General features: G+C 41.7%; 1 protein-coding gene across 9 annotated transcripts in view; it reads right to left on the reverse strand.

The window, feature by feature from the left end:
• The window catches only part of RUSC2 (RUN and SH3 domain containing 2), a 60,581-nt gene extending 41,824 nt beyond the window's left edge, over positions 1-18,757 (reverse strand). For 7 of the 9 annotated variants that reach the window (XM_070519222.1, XM_070519220.1, XM_070519219.1 and 4 more), the window contains exon 1: positions 18,614-18,757. The gene's annotated coding sequence lies outside the window, so the exon portion shown is untranslated. Of the gene's footprint in view, positions 1-17,413; positions 17,552-18,613 lie in introns of those variants that run through there. The other 2 variants (XM_044779254.2, XM_014866068.3) reach the window with 2 other exon arrangements.
• Positions 18,758-19,078: the final 321 nt, after the last annotated feature.

Raw genomic sequence — 19,078 nt, forward strand, 5'->3', positions numbered from 1 at the left:
TCAACTCTGTTAGCTGCTTCCAGTGGAGGTGCTGAGCATCTAGGAAAGAATGCAGATGTCTTAAAAAGTCCAGCGGTAGCTGAGGAACAGTTTGTTTTTTCCTAAAAAAAGGGCAGCCTATAAAGTTACGTAAGACTCGGCTCTCCTCGCTGGGAGCTTTTCCAACTCCAGCTGGAGAGATTCCTCAAGCTGTTTAGAGTTTCAGGAAAAGGGTTTGGAATTTCCTGACTGACCAACCTATATTGGAGCCATCTCTGGGCAGAGGTGGGGAGGTTCCAGGAAAGAAAGCAGTAACTCTGTGCTCCCACTGTCCCCCAGTTGTGGCCCCACTGAGTTCCCCTGGGGACAGGAAATAGCATGATCCATTTATAGTTAAAATCTCAGAACAAGGACAAGCCCCATTGCCAAAACCAGAGCCCAAATGGCATGGAGCCTTTGGAGACCCACCCAAAGGAGGCAGGACCTGGGGAATCTAAAAGCCAAACCTAGAGGCGCAGCAACACTGCTCTGGAAGGGCTTTCTTCCCTGCTTTAGGCAGATGTATGGAGGAATTTGTGGCCCTGAGAACCTCAGATGCCAAAGTCTTGCCCAAGGACTAGATGAATCAATGAACAACCATTAACTGAGCACCTAAGAAATGCCAGGCACTGTAGTATGTGAACAAAACAAACCTGGTGCCTACCTTCATGGAGCTTATAGTTCACCTGGAGAGACTAAACAAATAATTAAATCACTATGATCATACAAACATTAAGTAGGTCTTTGGAATGTGCCACATCCAAAGGAAAGACAGCTAATCTAGGGAGGCCAATTAGCATATTTATTAATCAGAGACCAGTTTATCCTCAATCAGCAACCGAAATTATCTGTATTTGAACTGAAAACTCTGGCCCTTGAAGGAGTCACTAGAATCTATCAATAACCTGCCATCAGTTGAGCTCCATTTTTATTTCCATTCACTTTGCAGGAGTTCAGTCCCTATTTACACCACACACTTTTATTTAAGGCATAGGAACTCACTTCAGCTAACAAATTACTGTCCATTACAATGAAGAAATAGAACCCTGATTAGCTCTTTTCAGCTTCAGGCCATTCATTTTTGTTTCTTTCTGGTCAACACAGAGAGCTAAGAAAAGGTTGGTACATAACTCTGCTCTTAAGGACTAATTCTGCAGCACTGGGCAAGTTATTTGATTCCCCTCAGCCTGAGTTTATTCACCTGTAAATGGGAATAATAATCCCTCTCTTATAGGGTGGTGGTAGGAGTTAGAAGATATAGAAAACCTCTAGTACAGTGACTGGCATTTAGTGAGGGCTCAGTAAATGGCAACTATAATAAATGTGAATCAGGAATCTCCTCTTTTCTTGAACCTAAATCCTTCCCATTGCCTTTTTGAGGCTGCGCTCTGTTCAATTTACCAATCTGCATCAGGGAATCTTGTCAACGGCATGCCCAGTGCTTTTCTTTTCAATAGGCATAGCACCTCAAATTCTTTAACCTTCACAGGTCTGTTCTTTGTCCCCTGTAGGTTGTAAAGTGGCTCTGTCCCAGGAAGCATCCCAAGGGAGCACACAGAAAGGAGGTAGAGTGAATCTGCAAGTTACCTGTGAATCAAGAATTTCCCATCCAGGGGCTGGCCCTGTGGCTGAGTGGTTAAGTTTGTGTGCTCCACTTCACGGCCCAGGGTTTTGCTAGTTCGGAACCTGGGCGAGGACATGGCACTGCTAATGAGGCCATGCAGAGGCTGTATCCCACATGCCACAACCAGAAGGACCTACAACTAGAATATACAACTATGTACTGGGGGGCTTTGGGGAGAAGAAGGGAAAAAAAAAAAAGATTGGCAACAGATGTTAGCTCAGGTATCAATCTTTAAAAAAAAAAAAAACCCCCCCCCCCCGCCTCCAGTGAACCACAGTGAATTCAGGGACATGAACTGCTCACTGTCAGCTGAACAGCGAAAGGGAATCCTTCACATAAACTCACGGGCTGACAAGATTCTCCTTAAAAGGTCTAATTATTTCCAGACATGCACACCATGGGACCCTCCCCAAGTCCCACAGCTTCTGCATTAGAAAAGTCTCCCTACTCTATCCTCTCTTCTTATTCCTACAATCAGTGCTCTAATGCTAGGCCCTCTTTCAGCACTTCTTTCAAGGGCTATTAGTTCAATCTTTGGGCAAAGATTCCTATGGGCCAGTAATTGAGACTATTGCTGGGAACACCGTGGTGACAAAAACATATATTATCCCTGCCCTCATGGAGCTTACAATCTAGTGGAGGAAGGCAGACAATCACACAAATAAAAATATAATTACAAAGTGTGATAAATGCTGTGAAAAAAAAGTACAGGGTATTAAGAGGACCTGACCAAGGACCTGATTGAGAGGTCAGGGAAGGCTTCTCTCGTAAAATGATGCTTACATTGAGCCTTGAAAGGTGAGCTGAAAGAAAGTTAGACAGGTGAAGAGTGGGGAACAACATCTCAGGGACTGGAAATGATGTGCACGAAAGGCCCTGAGGCAGGAAGGAGGCTGGGATCTTAGCAAAAACTCAAAGAAAGTCACTGTGGCTGACAGAGTCCATCAGATTTGACACCGGGGAGTGCATTGGTGATCTTGACATAAACAGTTTCAGGGGAAGGGTAGGAAAGGAAGTCAGACAGCAGAGAATGCCAGAGTGAATGGAAAATTGAGTAGACAGCATGGGTGGTTTTTAAAGAGAGTAGAGAAATGTGACAATACCCAGAGGGTGATGTGGTGTCAGGGGATTTATTTTTAAATTAATATGTATTTTATCAAATTAATATATGCACATGGTTACAAAGTTAAACAGTACTATAAAGTTTATAACGAAAAGTAGCAATCCCCAGCTCAACTCCTTTCCACCTGTGTTCTCCAGAGACTTCTACATTCAAATCTTTTAGCTGTCTCATCTGGCATTTATGTCCCTGTTTATAAATAAGATGCTTATTTAATTATTTCTTGATTTTACACATTCTCTTTTGACTTCATAGAAGACAAAAACCTAGCATTTTTACACTCACCTTCCTCACAATTTCTGATTAATATCCAGTGTTTATTGTGATTTGGTAGTCTATGAATCCTTATTATTACTATATAATTTATAATTTAACTTTCAATACTTGACTCTCTTTTGGTTTAGTTTTCTATATATTTGTTCCTAATTCTTCCCAAATTCTGTAGCAAAACCATAAAAACCCCTCTCAGTATAATTTTCCAAATGGCAATAGTTTTTTTTTTTCTTGGAAGATATTCCTTCTGGAACTTTCTGTTCTCCTGATACATTCTGAACTGACTCCTTTCTGGGCTTACACCACCACTATCACACTGGACTTCTCTTTATCATCTTCCTAGGAATTTCCTTTATCTCTCTTCTATGTTAGTTTCCCTGTCTTCCAGATCCCATGATTTCTTCTTTCTTGTTTACTCTCTCACTTTGCTGGAGCATATCCTGTGGTAGCTTCCTAAGAAAGGATATCAGTAGGAACATTTTTGAAATGAATGTCTGAAAGTACATTGTTTAAACTTTCACAGTTATTAATTTTGCTGTGCATAAAATCCTAGGATGGAAATCAATTCCTTTCAGAAATTTGAAACCACTGCTCCATTGCTTACTAATTGGATTCCATAAGTGTTAAGTCCAATGCCATTCTGATTTCTGGTATTTGTATATAAACTTTTTTTTTCAAGAAGAGTTTTGAAATTTCTCTATATCCCCAGTGTTCCAAATTTTCACGATGAGGTACCCTGGGGTAGGCTATTTCTCTCTGTTGTGCTGGGCACTCAGTAGGTCCTTTCAATTTGGAAACTCACGTTCTTCAGTTCTTGGAAATGTACTTGTATTCTTTCTCTCTTTTCTTTTTTTATAACTTCCTCCCCACTGATGCTGAAGGTTTAGAAAAGAGAGGGATTAAATGACGAAGCAACTTCCCTGAGACGCTGTAGTGGCTCCAGAATTTCTACACAGGTTGAAATTAGGATCAGCAAACAGATCAAAAGGGGTGGACGGGAGTAGGGTGACATCAAGGAATTGTCTTGAAGTTCCATTTGTATAGCAATCACAGTATTTTTACTCAGAATATAGGTTTATTTGGTGTCGCTTACAAAGTGTATCATTTAGGTATGATACTCTCTGCTGTATGGACATAAGAAGCAATCTCAAAACAGCTTAAACAATAGAGGGTATGCAATTCAGCGCACCAGGGAGGGATCAGCGTTTGTTAGGTGGGACACTTCCTCCATTGCACTAGTGAGGAGAGGATGACTGCAGACACATTTGCAGATTGGCAGAAGGAAGTGAGAGAGTTCACGTTTGATGGTTTCCTTTTACTTTTCTAAGTATATGAGTCAAGGTCATCAACAAGCATACAGAAGGAAATAGGGAGGGTCTGAGGCTGAAGTGAGCAGTGAAGGTATAAAATACTTGTTATAAAAAGTAGAAGAACAATCTTGTTAGAGAAATATAGTAAGATTGCTGGCCAACATAAGTTTGGTGATGATGAATTTAGAGTGACACTAAATCTGCTGGGCTGTACGATTTTCTCCAGCTGTTTGAGTACAGACAAAGAGAAGGTAAGGGGTTATGTTCCTTCAGGGTTAGGTTCATTACTAGGTAAGTATATACATATATATATATATATTTTTTTTTTTTTCTTTTAGAAAGTTAACCTTTCTTTAAAAGTTTTTTCCTTCTTCTCCCCAAAGCCCCCCAGTACATAGTTATTTTAGTTGTGGGTCCTTCTAGTTGTGGCATGTGGGACGCTGCCTCAGCATGGCTTGATGAGTGGTGCTAGGTCCGCAGCCAGGATCTGAACTGACGAAACCCTGGGCCACCGAGTAGACCGTGTGAACTTAACCACTCAGCCACAGGGCGGGCCCCCTAGATAAGTATACTTTTTAAAGAACAATTGTAGTATCAGTGAAGTTAAAGACTACCAGTGAGAGTATTTCAACAAGTGAATAGAATATGCTGAGCCATAAACCACAAAGTCTAAATGGCCACATGGATAAATGCTTATGAAATAATGTTAACGGAAAGCAGAATACAAAATAACTTTAATGCTACAATTATATTTCTGTAAAATTTATATATTCATGTTAACAGAAAGTATAGGCAGATGGGAGACAGGTAATTTATTTTGTTATTATTGTTTTATTTTTAAATTGTTTTTATATATTTATCTTAATTTTTAAAATTCTTGTTTATGATCTTGTTCAGCTGAGTTCATAGATCTTCTTTTTGCAAGGCCTTTATCTAGTCTACCAGGCATAAGTGACTATTCCGTTTTCTTTCAAAGTTGTTTTTTACGGCTAAAACTAAACTCCTCCTAGGGCCAGGCTAGAATTTCCGTGATTGTTACTAAGTTCATGAATCTCTGGTGAAAGCAAAAAACCCCAGGAATGTGGCAGATTTGCGGTGTCAGTTCAGCTACCATAATTCATTCATTTATTCTACAAATATTTATTGAGCTTATACCATTTGTCAGGCATTGTGCTGGCACCATGAATATACAGCAGGAAATAGAGCCTATCACAAGTTGAGGAAAACCTTTGGCCCAAGACTGACATTCACAAATGGCTTCAAATCTAGCCTTGTATCCTTATAGAAAATGAAGTTATAAATGTAGCCATTTAAAAAAAAATAACTTTACTGATAGATAATTCACGTACCATAAGTTCACCTTTTTAAAGTGTAAATTCAGTGGTTTTTAATGTAGTCACAGAATTGTATAATCATCACCACAATCTAATTTTAGAATATTTCCATCACACCTAAAAGAAATCCTACACCCATTGATCTTGCATCCTACAATCTCGCTGAACTCATTTATTAGTTATAATAGTTTTTTGCTGGATACTGTAGCATTTTCCAAATATAAGATCACATAATCTGCAAATAGTTTTACTTCTTCCTTTCCAATCTGGATACTTTTTATTTCTTTTTCTTGCCTAATTGCTCTGGCTAAAACTTCCTGGAGAATGTCGAGTATAAGTGGTAAGAACAAACATTCTTCTCTTGTTCCTGATCTTAGAGAGAAAGCTTTCAGTTGTCTTTCACCATTAAGTATAATGCCAGCTGTGGGTTTTTTTTTTAATAGACGCCCTTTACTAGGCTGAGGATATTCCTAGTCTGTTGAGAGTTTTTATCATGGACTTTTCAAATGTTTTCTCTGCATCCACTGAGGTGATCACATGATTTTTGTCCTAAATACAGTCATTTTTTGTACTAAAATAAATTTATTAATGTAAATCTTTAAAATATACCCAAATTATTATAACTCTGCTTTGGATTTCAATCACTTTTTAAATATGAAGAACTTAAAAAACGGAAGACGCCAAGCTCTCTCTAGATCTCCGAGAGATCCTGGATTCAAAGACTGTTCCTGCCCTCATAGAGTTTACAGTTATGTAAACAGTGTTAGCTGTTATAATGGAGCCCTGGAGAAGGCTAATGGAAGCACAGTGGAAATCATTCCCAAGTTTGCAGGGGGCGATCAGGAAAGGTTTCAGAAAGGAGGTCACATGAGTAGATTCTTTTCTTTTCTTTTCTTTTCTTTTTTTTGAGGAAGAGTAGCCCTGAGCTAACACCTGCTGCCAACTCTCCTCTTTTTGCTGAGGAAGACTGGCCCTGAGCTAACATCCATGCCCATCTTCTTCGACTTTATATGTGGGATGCCTGCCACAGCATGGTTTGCCAAGCAGTGCCATGTCCGCACCCAGGATCCAAATCAGCGAACCCCGGGCTGCCTAAGCGGAATGTGCGCACTTAACCGCTGCGCCACCGGGCTGGCCCCAATATGAGTAGATTCCTAAAGGAGAAGTAGAAATATGCATGAAGGTCAGGGGAAGGATTTTAGTCAGAGAGAACCATATGTATAGAGTTCCTCATATTATACAGCCATGAGAAGGAAGGAAATCTTATCATTTGTGACAACATGGATGGACTTTGAGGGCATTATGCTAAGTGAAATAAGTCAGGAAGACAAATACTGTATGATATCACTTATATGTGGAATCTAAAAATGCCAGACTCATAGAAACAGAGTAGAATGGTGGTTGCCAGGGGCTGCGGGATGGTGGAGGAAATGGGGAGATTTTGGTCAAAGGGTACAAATTTCCACTTGTAAGATGAGTAAGTTCTGGGGACCTAATGTACAGCAGTGACTATAGTTAACAATACTGTATTATACACCTGAAAGTTGCTAAGAGAGATCTTAAATGTTCTCACCACAAAAGAGAAATGGTAATTATGTGAAGTGATACAGGTTTAACTCACCCTACTGTGGTAATCATTTTCCAATATATAAGTGCATCAAATCAAAACACTGTATACTTTAACTTACACAATACTATATGTCAATTATATCTCAATAAAGCTGGTGGGGGGCGGGGAGAGAGAGTTCCTCAGAGAGATCTGTGCCAGACAGTCCCAGACTCAGGATAGATTCTTAGAGTATTTACTGAAATGAGGAGTACTGAAATCACAAAAGAAAACTAAAGATTTGACCATATAAAAATTGTAAAATTCTATGTCAAAAATCATAAACAAAATTAAAAGGCAAACAAATATTTGGCACAAAAATAACAAAAGGCCAAAATCCTTAATATGTAAAAAATTTATGTGAATTGATTACTAAAAAAACCTAAGGTCTTTTAAAGAACACATAACATGAAATCTATCCTAACACATTTTTTTTTCTCTTCTTGTCCCCAAAGCCCCCCAGTGCATAGTTGTATATTCTAGTTGTAGGTCCTTCTGATTCTGCTATGTGGGATGCCACCTCAGCACGGCTTGATGAGTGCTGCCATGTCCGCACCCAGGATCCAAACCGGCAAAACCCTGGGCCACTGAAGCAGAGCATGAGAACTTAACCACTCATCCACAGGGCCAGCCGTGCTCTTAACACATTTTTAAGTGTACAATACAATATTGCTAACTATAAGGATAATGTACAGCAGATCTCTGGAACTTACTCATCTTGCCTTACTCAAACTTTGTATCTGTTGAACAGCATCTCCCTATATACTCCTCTCCCAAGTTCCAGGCAACCACCATTCTACTTCCTACTTCTATGATCTTGACTATTTTAGATACCTCATATAAGTGGAATCACGCAGTGTTTGTCCTTCTGTGACTGGCTTATTTCACTTAAAACCAAGACCTTAATGGAAAAGTAGGCAAGATATGAGCAAACATTTCATAGAAGAGAGAATGGAATATAGGTAATAAACATACAACAAGATTTAAAACACTATTAAAATACTGTCTTTTGTTTATCAATTATCAGACAAAATAATAATAGTTAATTCTGGTGAAGGCAAGTAAAATAGGCATTTTTCACACTTTGCTAAAATGTGTATGTATAGTTTGGTACAACTTTCATATTGAGCTTGGAAAAAAATATGTATATATCAAGTCCTAAAAATTCAAATCCTGGGGCCGGCCCGGTGGTGCAGCAGTTAAGTGCACTCATTGCACTTCGGCAGTCCGGGGTTCCCCGGTTCGGATCCCAGGTGCGGACATGGCACCGTGTGGCAAGTCATGCTGTGGTAGGTGTCCCACATATAAAGTAGAGGAAGATGGGCATGGATGTTAGCTCAGGGCCAGTCTTCCTTAGGGAAAAAAAAAAAAAAGGAGGCTTGGCAGATGTTAGCTCAGAGCAAATCTTCTTCAGGGGGAAAAAAATTTCAAATCCTGTAACTCCATCTATAGAATTCTATCCTAAGGAAATTATCAGAGATGTGGACAAAGATTTTTGCATAATGTTGTTAAACCGAACAGCTTTTAGAAAAGTGAAAAGTTATTAAAAAAACTCCCAAATGTCCAACATTTGGGCTAAGTAAATCATGGCACATTCAAACAATGGATTTGTTATCCAGCTATTAAAAATTTGGCTTCCAAGAACTGTTCAATGATATGTTTTCATTTTATGCTTGTCTTTATCTTTTAGGTTTTCAACAGTGAGCATATATTTCATCTATAATTAGAGACAAAGACAAAATATTTTCTCAGAAAATATTTTTAAACAAAAATATTTTTTTAAGTTTCAAAAGGAACATGTCATAGTATGCTTCATTTCATCTTTCTCCATAAAGACAGTTAAGTTTAAACATTTTCTAGGTTAAAGTCTGGGCATCTAGTAGCATTTCCTTATAACGATTCTCCAAAATCCCTTAATCTTGAGTGAGTGAGAAATTTATAATCCTAATCTCTAAAGGAAGAAAATGCAGTGTGGAAATGATATGCCCCAAATCACACACCAGTGGCACTATTTGGCCTTCAATTCTTGGGTCTTGGGCATTGGTGCTTTCTTTTTTTTCTTTTCAAAAAAAAAAAAAAAAAAAGCTTTTACAAATATGAGAACCACTGATTAAGAGGCTGAGATTTGAGTTTGGGTCTAAGAGTAGTTCTACTCAAAGTGTGGCCTTAGACCAGTAGAATCAGCCTCATCTGGGAATTTATTAACTGATAAATACTTGGGCCCAATGCCAGACTTACTGGATCGGAATTTCAGGGGCAACCCAGGTGGTTTTTATGTATCCTCCAGTTTAAGAAGCACACGTCTAGAGGAAATTAAGCAAAGAGGCCAATAGTACTCAATGGGAAGGAGGGGCAGAGTCTCCCAATGTTTAATGTGTATTTTTAAAAAGCATATACATTACTATAAAATATTCTAAAAACAAAGATTTTTTTTTCATATTACAAACGAGAAAGTATAGTTAGAAAAAGCTGTCGTGGCTCTGGGTTAAAAAAGGTTGATAAACTAGCATAAGTCTTACATTAAAGAGCGAAAAGGATCTATAATTCATTCCCAGTTCCATGCAGTTCATTAAATTGAGGCTAAGGGTTTCACATAGGAATTCGGGGACAGTATGTACACCGTAAACATTTTGGTTATACTTCTCTTGAATCTTGATTGGCAACTGGTGGATGGTCAACTGAAGATGATGGGATCTCAAACCCAACCATTTCTTTGAACCTCTTTCTACTCTGGAGTCATGACTCAGTAAGAGAAACGTCTATATCTGTGGCTTTCAAACTGTGCTTTACAGAGCTCCTTCAGGGAACTATGAAAGGGAGGTGAAGGGCATGGAGAGGAAAGGAGGAACAGGGAGATGAACAGGTTAGCCTCTACTTCCCCCAACTCCTTGCCTTCAACCAAAACAGCTCAGCTTTTATCTTTTTGTGTCCACTTTCCTGTGGAATATACTTGAACAAAGAGCTCTCCTCCAAAAAAAAGTTTGAAATTCTTTATTCTCTACTATTTTCACAACCCAATAAAAAGCAATAGCTGTCTTTTTTTTTCTCATGAGTTCAATGCTCCTTGTTAACCATCTATCACTACGACCTGGTTGTTAGAAAGGACTCACAAATGCATAATGGGGTAAGTGGTCCTGCTTCCAGGACTCCCTTCTCCAATCACTATCATTAGGGACGAATAAACTAATACAGTTGCAGGTTGCTGTGCCGGATAATAGGCAAAGCACGTTACATAAACTAGCCTATAAACTGAAACAGACACTACACTAAGAACTATAGCTATATGTATAAAGCAAAGAGCATAATACCTAAAAGAAGTAGAATAGCTCTTGCACAACCAAGTAAGAGGTGTCCTTCAAAGAAGTGACCTTGGAAGACTGAACTCATTCCAATAGTGCTCCTATTCAAAACATTTCCAGAACCCCTCTTTTGGAACAGCAAAAAACCCATCTAGCCAACTCACAAAACTGTGAGACATAATCAATCATTCTTCTAAGCCATTAAGTTTTGGGGTGGTTTGTTATATAGTAATATATAAGTGAAACAGAAATGTTTAAATCACTATGCTTTGGGGGATATTTAAAAGGAAATGATTAGTGTTACAGAAAAACTTTAGCTATCCAGAACCCTCATCAGAGAACAGATTGGTCTGGATAACAAAGCTTGGCTGTGTCCTTAAATAAACAGAATATAACTTCCTTCAAATAACAAGAAAAGAACATTGTGGAAGAGAAACAATTCCAAGATGAATGGGATGAGCAGTAGGTCTCCAATCCTCTCCTCTTGTGTTTTTGGGGTTTTTTTTTTTTTTTTGCTGGGAAAGGTTTGCCCTGAGCTAACATCTGTTGCCAATCTTCCTCCTCTTTTTTTCCCCTCCCCAAAGCCCTAGTACATTGTTGTATATTCTAGTTGTAGCTCCTACTAGTTCTTCTTTGTGAGCTGCCACCACAGCATGGCTACCGACAGATGAGTGGTGTGGTTCTGTGCCTGGGAAATGAACCCAGGCTGCTGAAGCAGTAAGCGCTGAACTTTACCAACGGGCCATCAAGGCTGGCTCTCCTCTTGAGTTTTTGCTTTTTTTCCTTGGAACCATCTGAACCTTCTCTATGCTGACTTTAGGAATACTCTGCTCTCCTTTTTCCTTCACCTGAGCTTGGACAAAAATAACTTAACATTTTCCCCTAAGTACAGTAAATATACGGCTGTATTTTCTTTCTTAAAAGAACTGTACAAGAAAAGAAAGGAAGTACAAAAGTATAAAAACAGATAAACAAGTTAAATATAGATTGTAGGATCCTAAGATAAACTTAAGTACAGACTTTGGAGCCTAAGATAACTAAACCCAGCCAGAAATTGGCTGGCTGTGTTTTTCTCTTCACCAGTTATCAATCCATTTTCCTTGACGACAAGACCTCATACAAGAAGCCAAAAACACAGCAGACTTTTCAGAGCTCAGTCTCATTTTCGTGGAGAAGATAAAAGACTATCTCCTTAAACCAAGAATTCCAGAGAAAAGTTTTCTTCTTTAACTATCAAAATTAATTTCCAAAAAACTTTAGGTATTTTGGTAAAACTCTTTTAAAACACTGTACTTTTACTTGTAAACTTTTGTTTCATATACTCTATATAGGCTATATCTTAACTTTTTCTTGATGATTCACTGATAAAACTAATTAATATACTATGCTAAAATACAGTTTTGTTCTCAGTGTCTATTAAGAGCTTGCATACCAAATCATCAAAACCATAAAACTGTGTGTTAAGAGTAAATATGGTTCACTTTTGCCATTTCTATTCAACATAGTACTGGAAGTCCTAGCCAGAGCAATTAGACAAGAAAAAGAAATAAAAGGCATCTGCATCTCTGTCTGCAGATAACACGATCTTACACACAAAAAACCCTAAAGACTCCTCTCCAAACTGTTAGAAGTAATTAATGAATCCGGCAAAGTAGCAGGACACAAAATAAACACATAAAAATCAATGAACAATCTGAAAAGGAAAAAGAATGAAATACTTAGGAATAAACTTAACCAAAGAGGTAAAAGATGTGTACACTTTAAAGTACAAAACATTGCTGGAAGAAATTAAAGAAGACACAAATAAATGGAAAGATATCCTGCATTCATGTATTATAACACTTAATACTGTTAAGATGTCAGTATCTGCAATATGTGCCAACATGGATGGACATTATGCTAAGTGAAATAAGCTAATCATAGAAAGACAAATACTGCCTGATTCCACTTATATAAGGTATCTAAAATATAGTCAAATTCATGAATCGAAGAGTGTGATGTTGGTTGCCAAGGGGTGGGAGAGAGAGAAATAAGGACTTGTTGTTCAATGAGTATAAAGTTTCAGTTACGAAAGACGAATAAACACTAAAGACCTGTTATATATGAATTGGAAGACTAAACATAGCTAAAATGTCCATATTACTTAAAGCAACCAACAGATTCAATGCAATCCGAATCAGAATCCCAATGACATTCTTCACAGAAATAGAACAAAGAATCCTAAAATTTATAGGGAAGAATAAAAGACCCCAAATAGCTAAAGCAATCTGGAGAAAAAACAACAGAGCTGGAGGCATCACAATCCCTGAATTCAAAATAGACCACAAAGCTACAGTAATCAAAACAGCATGGAACAGGCACAAAAACAGACACACAGATCAGTGGAACAGAAGTGATAATAAAACCACACATCTACGGACAGCTAACCTTCAACAAAGGAGCTAAGAGCATACAATGGAGAAAGGAAAGTCTCTTCAATAAACAGTGTTGGGAAAACTGGACAGCCACATGCAAAAGAATGAAAGTAGACCCATCTTACATCATACACAAAAATTAATACAAAATGGATTAAGGACTTGAATGTAAGACCTGAAACCATAAAATTCCTAGAAGAAAATATAAGCAGTACACTCTTTGACATCGGTATTAGCAGCATCTTTTCAAATACCATGTCTACTCAGGCATGGGAAACAAAACGAACGGGACTTCTCAGACTAAAGAACTCCTGCAAGGCAAAGGAAACCATGAACAAAATGAAAAGACAACCCACCAACTGGGAGAAAACATTTGCAAATCATATATACAACGAGGGGTTAATTTCCAAAATATATAAAGAACTCATACAACTCAACAACAAAAATGAACAACCCAATCAAAAAATGGGCAGAGGATATGAACAAACATTTTTCCAAAGAAGATATACAGATAGCCAACAGGGACATGAAAAGATGTTCAACATCAATACTTATTCGGGAAATACAAATCAAAACTACAATGAGATATCACCTTACACCTGTTAGAATGCTATAATTACTAAGACAAAAAATACCAAATGTTGGAGAGGATGTGGAGAAAAGGGAACCCTCAGACACTGCTGGTAGGAATGCAAACTGGTGCAGCTACTATGGAAAACAGTATGGAGATTTGTCAAAAAATTAAAAATAGAAATACCATATGATCCAGTTATCCCACTACTGAGTATTTATCCAAAGAACATGAAATCAACAATTCAAAGAGACTTCTGCACCCCTGTGTTCACTGCAGCATTATTCACAGGAACCAAGATGTGGAAGCAACCCAAGTGCCCATCGACTGATGAATGGATAGAGATGTGGTATATATATACAATGGAATACTACTTGGCCATAAAAAAGACAAAATTGTCCCATTTGCAACAACACGGATGGACCTTGAGGGTATTATGCTAAGCGAAATAAGTCAGACAGAGAAAGAAAAACACTGCATGATTTCACTCATATGTGGAAGATAAACAAACACATGGATAAAGAGAACAGATTAGTGGTTACCAGAGGGGAAAGGGGTTGGGAAATAGGCAAAAAGGGTAAAAGGGCACACATATATGGTGATGGATAAAAATTAGACTATTGGTGGTGAGCACGATGCACTCTACACAGAAACTGATAAATCATAGTGTACAGCTGAAATTACACCATGTTGTAAACCATTATGACCTCAACAAAATAAGTGAAAAAAAGAAAAGATCTGCTGTACAACAATGTACCTACAGTCAACGACATACTGTACACTTAAAATTCATTAAGAGGGGAGATCTCATGTTGAGTGTTCTTTCCACAATAATAAAAGGATGTTAATACCACCCAAAGCCATCTACAGATTCAATGCAATCCCTGTCAAAATCCCAATGACATTTTTTGCAAGAACAGAAAAATCTATCCTAAAATTCATGTGGAATCTCAAGGGATCCTGAATAGCCAAAAAAATCTTGAAAAAGCATAAAGTTGGAGGACTCATACATCCTGATTTCTAAACTTACCACAAAGCTACAGTAATCAAAAGAGTGTGGTACCATCATACAGACAGACATATAGACCAATGGAATAGAACAGAGAGCCCAGAAATAAACCCTGGCATATCTGGTCAAATGATTTTTGACAAGAATGCCAAGACTATTCAATGGGGAAAGGACAGTCATTCCAACAAATGGTCTTGGGAAAACTGGATGTCCACATGCAGAAGAATGAACTTAGGCCCTTATTTTACCCATCATCCAAAAATTAACTCAAAATAGATGAAAGACCTAAACATAAGAGATAAAACTATAAAAAAAAACTTAGAGGAAAACATAGGGGAAAAGGTTCATGATACTGAATTTGGCAATGATTTCTTGGATATGACACCAAAAGCACAGGCAACAAAAGAAAAAACAAGTAAGCTGGACCTCATCAAAATTAAAAACTTTTGTGTATCAAAAGACAATATCAACATAGTGAAAAGGCAACCCACGGAATGGGAGAATAGGTTTTCAAATCACATATCTGACAAGGGACTTTTGTATAGAATATATAAAGAACTCTTATGACTCAACAATAGAAAGACATAACCCAAATAAAAAGTGGGCAAAGGATTTCAAGAGACATTTCTCCAAAGAAGATATAAAAATGACCAATTAGGACACGAAACATACTGAACATCAACAGTCATCAGAGAAATGCAAACCAAAACCACAATGAGATACCACTTCACACCCACTAGGATGACTATTCCTAAAAACACCAGAAAATAACAAGCGTCAACAATAAAGCAGAAAAACTGGAATGTTTTACATTGCTGGCAGGAATGTAAAATGGTGCAGCCACTGTGGAAAATGGAACGGCAGTTCCTAAAAAAATTAAACACAGAATTACCATATGACCCAGAAATTCCATCTCTGGGTATATACCCAAAGAGCTGAAAGTAAGAACTCAAGATATTTGTACACCCATGTTCATAGCAGCATTATTCACAACAGCCAAAAGGTGGAAGCCACCCAATGTTCATCAACGGATGAATAAACAGAATGTGGTATATACATACAGTCAGCCCTCCATATCCATGGGTTCTGCATCCTTGGATTCAATCAACTGTAGACCATGTACTATGTTTACCATCTGAGGTTGGCTGAATCCTGCAGATGTTAAACTCACAGATATGGAGGGTCAACTAAGAGACTTGAGCATCTGCATTTTTTAGTTATCTGCAAGGGATCTTGGAATCAATCCCCAGCGGATACCAAGGGACGACTATACAATGAATCAGTACTAAAAAATAAGGAAACTCGGATGTAAGCTACCACATGAATGAACCCTGAAGACATTATGTTAAGTGAAATTAACCAGTCACGAAGAGATAAACGTATGATTCAACTTACATGAAGTATACAGAGTAGTCAAATTCATAGAGAAAGAAAGTAGAATGGTAGTTGCCAGGGGCTGTGGCAAGAGGGAATGAGAGTCATTGTTTAGCGGGTATGGAGTTTCAGTTCGAGAAGAGGAAAAAGTTCTGGAGATGGATGATGGTGATAGTTGGACAATCATATGAATGTACTTAACGCCAGTGAACTGCACACTTGAGAATGGTGAAAAGAGTAAATTTTATGTTATGTGTATTTTACCACAATTAAAAAAAAAGAGTAAATGTGATAGGAGAGGTTCTGCTATGAGTTATACTTTCTTGTTAGACTCCACCCCCCAACTCTCCCATGCCCCACCCCCCACCCCATCTCTCCCAGAGAAATGTCGATATCTGACCAATCAAAATAATATGCTCATTTTGCATGACACATTCATTTGACAGGAACTACAATATCATATGCCAATGGCTGAGTGGGCGTTTTCTGGGTAACCTCACCACTGATCAATCAGACTATCTCTACAGAGCCTGTCCTTACCCTAACATGCATGAGTGAGCCATTGCAGTCAAGTGACTTTTAATAGGGTGCTCAGTCATTGTGTATGAGTAACAGAAAAGGGTGAGTTATTGTCCTAAATTTGCAGAGACAAAAATAGAACACATAAGCCTCCCCATGAACTAAGGTTGCCACATTTAGCAAATAAAAATACAGGACACTCTGGTGTTTATCTGGAATTCAAAATTAATTTGGCATCTTGCATTTTACCTGGCAACACTATGAAGTATTAGAAGTGACAAGAAAATAAATCAAATAATTCAGAGTGTTCTGGGGTTACTGAGTTCTTAAGAGGGAGCCTAGACAGGGAAAAGTAGAAAAGACCATTAAAAAGGTAGTAGTTACCAAAAATAAAAGTATTGGTCTCCAGATACCATGTCCATCCTTAATCCAGCTCAGGAGCCCCTCCCTGCTTTGGATTTCTATGATCCAAGATTTACTTTATAAAGACGGGTTAGAGAATAGGAGAAAGAGAAAGTGAAGAAGGATAAATCAAAGCCAGAAATGGGTGAGAACATACCCAGCCTCCAGGTGGGCAGGCCTGGCCTCAAAAAGGGACCTTAAACACTTAAAAATCAAAGGAAATCAGATTTTGACCTGGCTTAAAGCAGAAGAGAAGCAATCGTGCTAAGTGCCCTATGGCCATACAGCAAGAGGGGCACAGGGAAGAGAATACGAGGGACAGAGGTGACATCTCCCTCCCCTAAGCCATCCACTGCTTAACTTCCAAGGAGCCTTCTGGGAAACTCTAACCACTATTTTCACCTACTGCCACTACTCGCCAGCCAATTACTTTTCGCTTATAGACTCCTACGGCTTTCCAGCCCGTCTCACCGCTCAGCAATATCGTCTACTTCCCTGCGGAACACGGGCCAACACGGAGGCCTCGGAACTCTGTCTTACCTTCAGGAAACTGAACCTGTTCGAGTCACCCTCCTAGGAGTCAACGAACACGTCTCCGGCTCGCCGTTCCCTGCGATCCCACCTTTAAAGGGCCCGCGTTCTCGCCTGCGGCTGACGCTGTCCACGCAGCGGGGACGCCGCCCGACTCTGGCCCGCCGACCCCGGGGCGCGCGCTGCCTGCCGCCCACTGGGAGACTCCGCTCTCGGGCCGCACACGCGGCCCGTTGGGACGCCACCCTGCCGTCTCGGGGGTGGGGTGAGGCCCTTCATCCCCCTCCTGAAGCACCGGCCGGCCGCCCCGCTGCGTCAGCCCGCCCCCCCCCCCCCCCCCCGGCTGCGGCGGCCCCGGGGCGCGTCCCCAGGGAGCGCCGCGGGCCTCCCGGCGAGAAGAGCAGGGCGCCCCCAGGCCGCGCCACACCCCCGCCGCGGAGGCTGCTCGGCGCAAGGGAAGCTGGCGGCGGACGGGAGCCCAGCTGACCCTCCTCAAGAGGGAAAAGCATCGGAGCAGCCTCTGAGCGCTGGCCGACAGACGTTCCTGCGGCCCCGCCTGCACTTGTGTTCGTACACAGAACAGAAGCGGCAAACAGCCGCCCTAGACGCTGCGGTGTAAACGAAGCTGGACGCACGGACTAAGAGGGCGCACAGCCAGCTTGACGCTCCCAGACCGAGTGCCACAGGCCTCCCGCCGCGCGCCCTCGCCCGCTCCTCACGCACAGGGCCGCCGCCCGCCCGGCCCCTGCCCGACGCCGCCCGACCCCGCCGCGCGCGGGGAGCCAGACCCGCGGCCGCCGGCGCCCCGGGGCCTGGCGTCGGGAGCGCGGCGCCCTTCGCGGCAGGGACGCGCCGCGGCAGGGGCCGCACGCCGCCAAGGAAAAACGGGCGGCCAGGGACCCGACGCCGCTCGCGGGGCAGCCGGGCCCCGGGCCGGGGCCGCGCTCCTGGGGCCGTCCCGGGAGACGGGGTCCAGCCACGACTCCCGCGCGCGGGCCGGCTGCGGAGTCTCCGCGAGGCGGTCTGAGGAGGCGGCTGGGGCGGATCCGGGGTGACGGCCCGAGGGCCGGCCGGCCCCGCGCGTTGGAGGGCTCCGGGCACGCGCCGCCGCGGGCAGAGGGCGAGCCGAGGCCCGTTCCTAAGGGCACGTTTGGAACGCGAGGGCAACGGATCTCCCGGAGCCCGGCGGCCCCGGAGCAGGCTCCCTACCTCGTTCCCCGCCTCAGCGCGGTCCTCGGTTGGTGACGCCCGGCCTCCCTGCAGCTGTGGCGCGGTCGGGCCGCCCCTCAGGACGGCGGGCGGCGCGGGTGGCCGGGCCCGCGGCGCTCGCCCCCTCCGCACTCCCGCGGCCCCGGGCGCTCCAGCAAGAGGGCCGGCGAGGCCGCGCCGTGGCCCCGCCCCTCGGGGCGGTGCCGAGCGGGGCGCGCCGGGGCCGCGGGAGGCGGAGGGCTCTGGGCGCCGGCCGCCGGCTCCCCCACCGCAGGTGCGCTTGCGCACCCGCCCTCGCCGGCAGCCGTGGTTCTCGGCCGCGACGCCGCGGCAGGCCCTCTTGGGGAAAGAACAAAAACAAAACAACGGAATTAAAGCCTAACCTCAGCCGAGACCCGTTGCATCGGAATCCTCGCTGGAGTGGGGTGGAGTGGGGGGCGGGGGCGTCCAGGCTGTGATGTTTTA

Source organism: Equus asinus, chromosome 10 (genome assembly GCF_041296235.1).
Source record: "Equus asinus isolate D_3611 breed Donkey chromosome 10, EquAss-T2T_v2, whole genome shotgun sequence".
NCBI classification, from domain to species: Eukaryota; Metazoa; Chordata; class Mammalia; order Perissodactyla; family Equidae; genus Equus; species Equus asinus.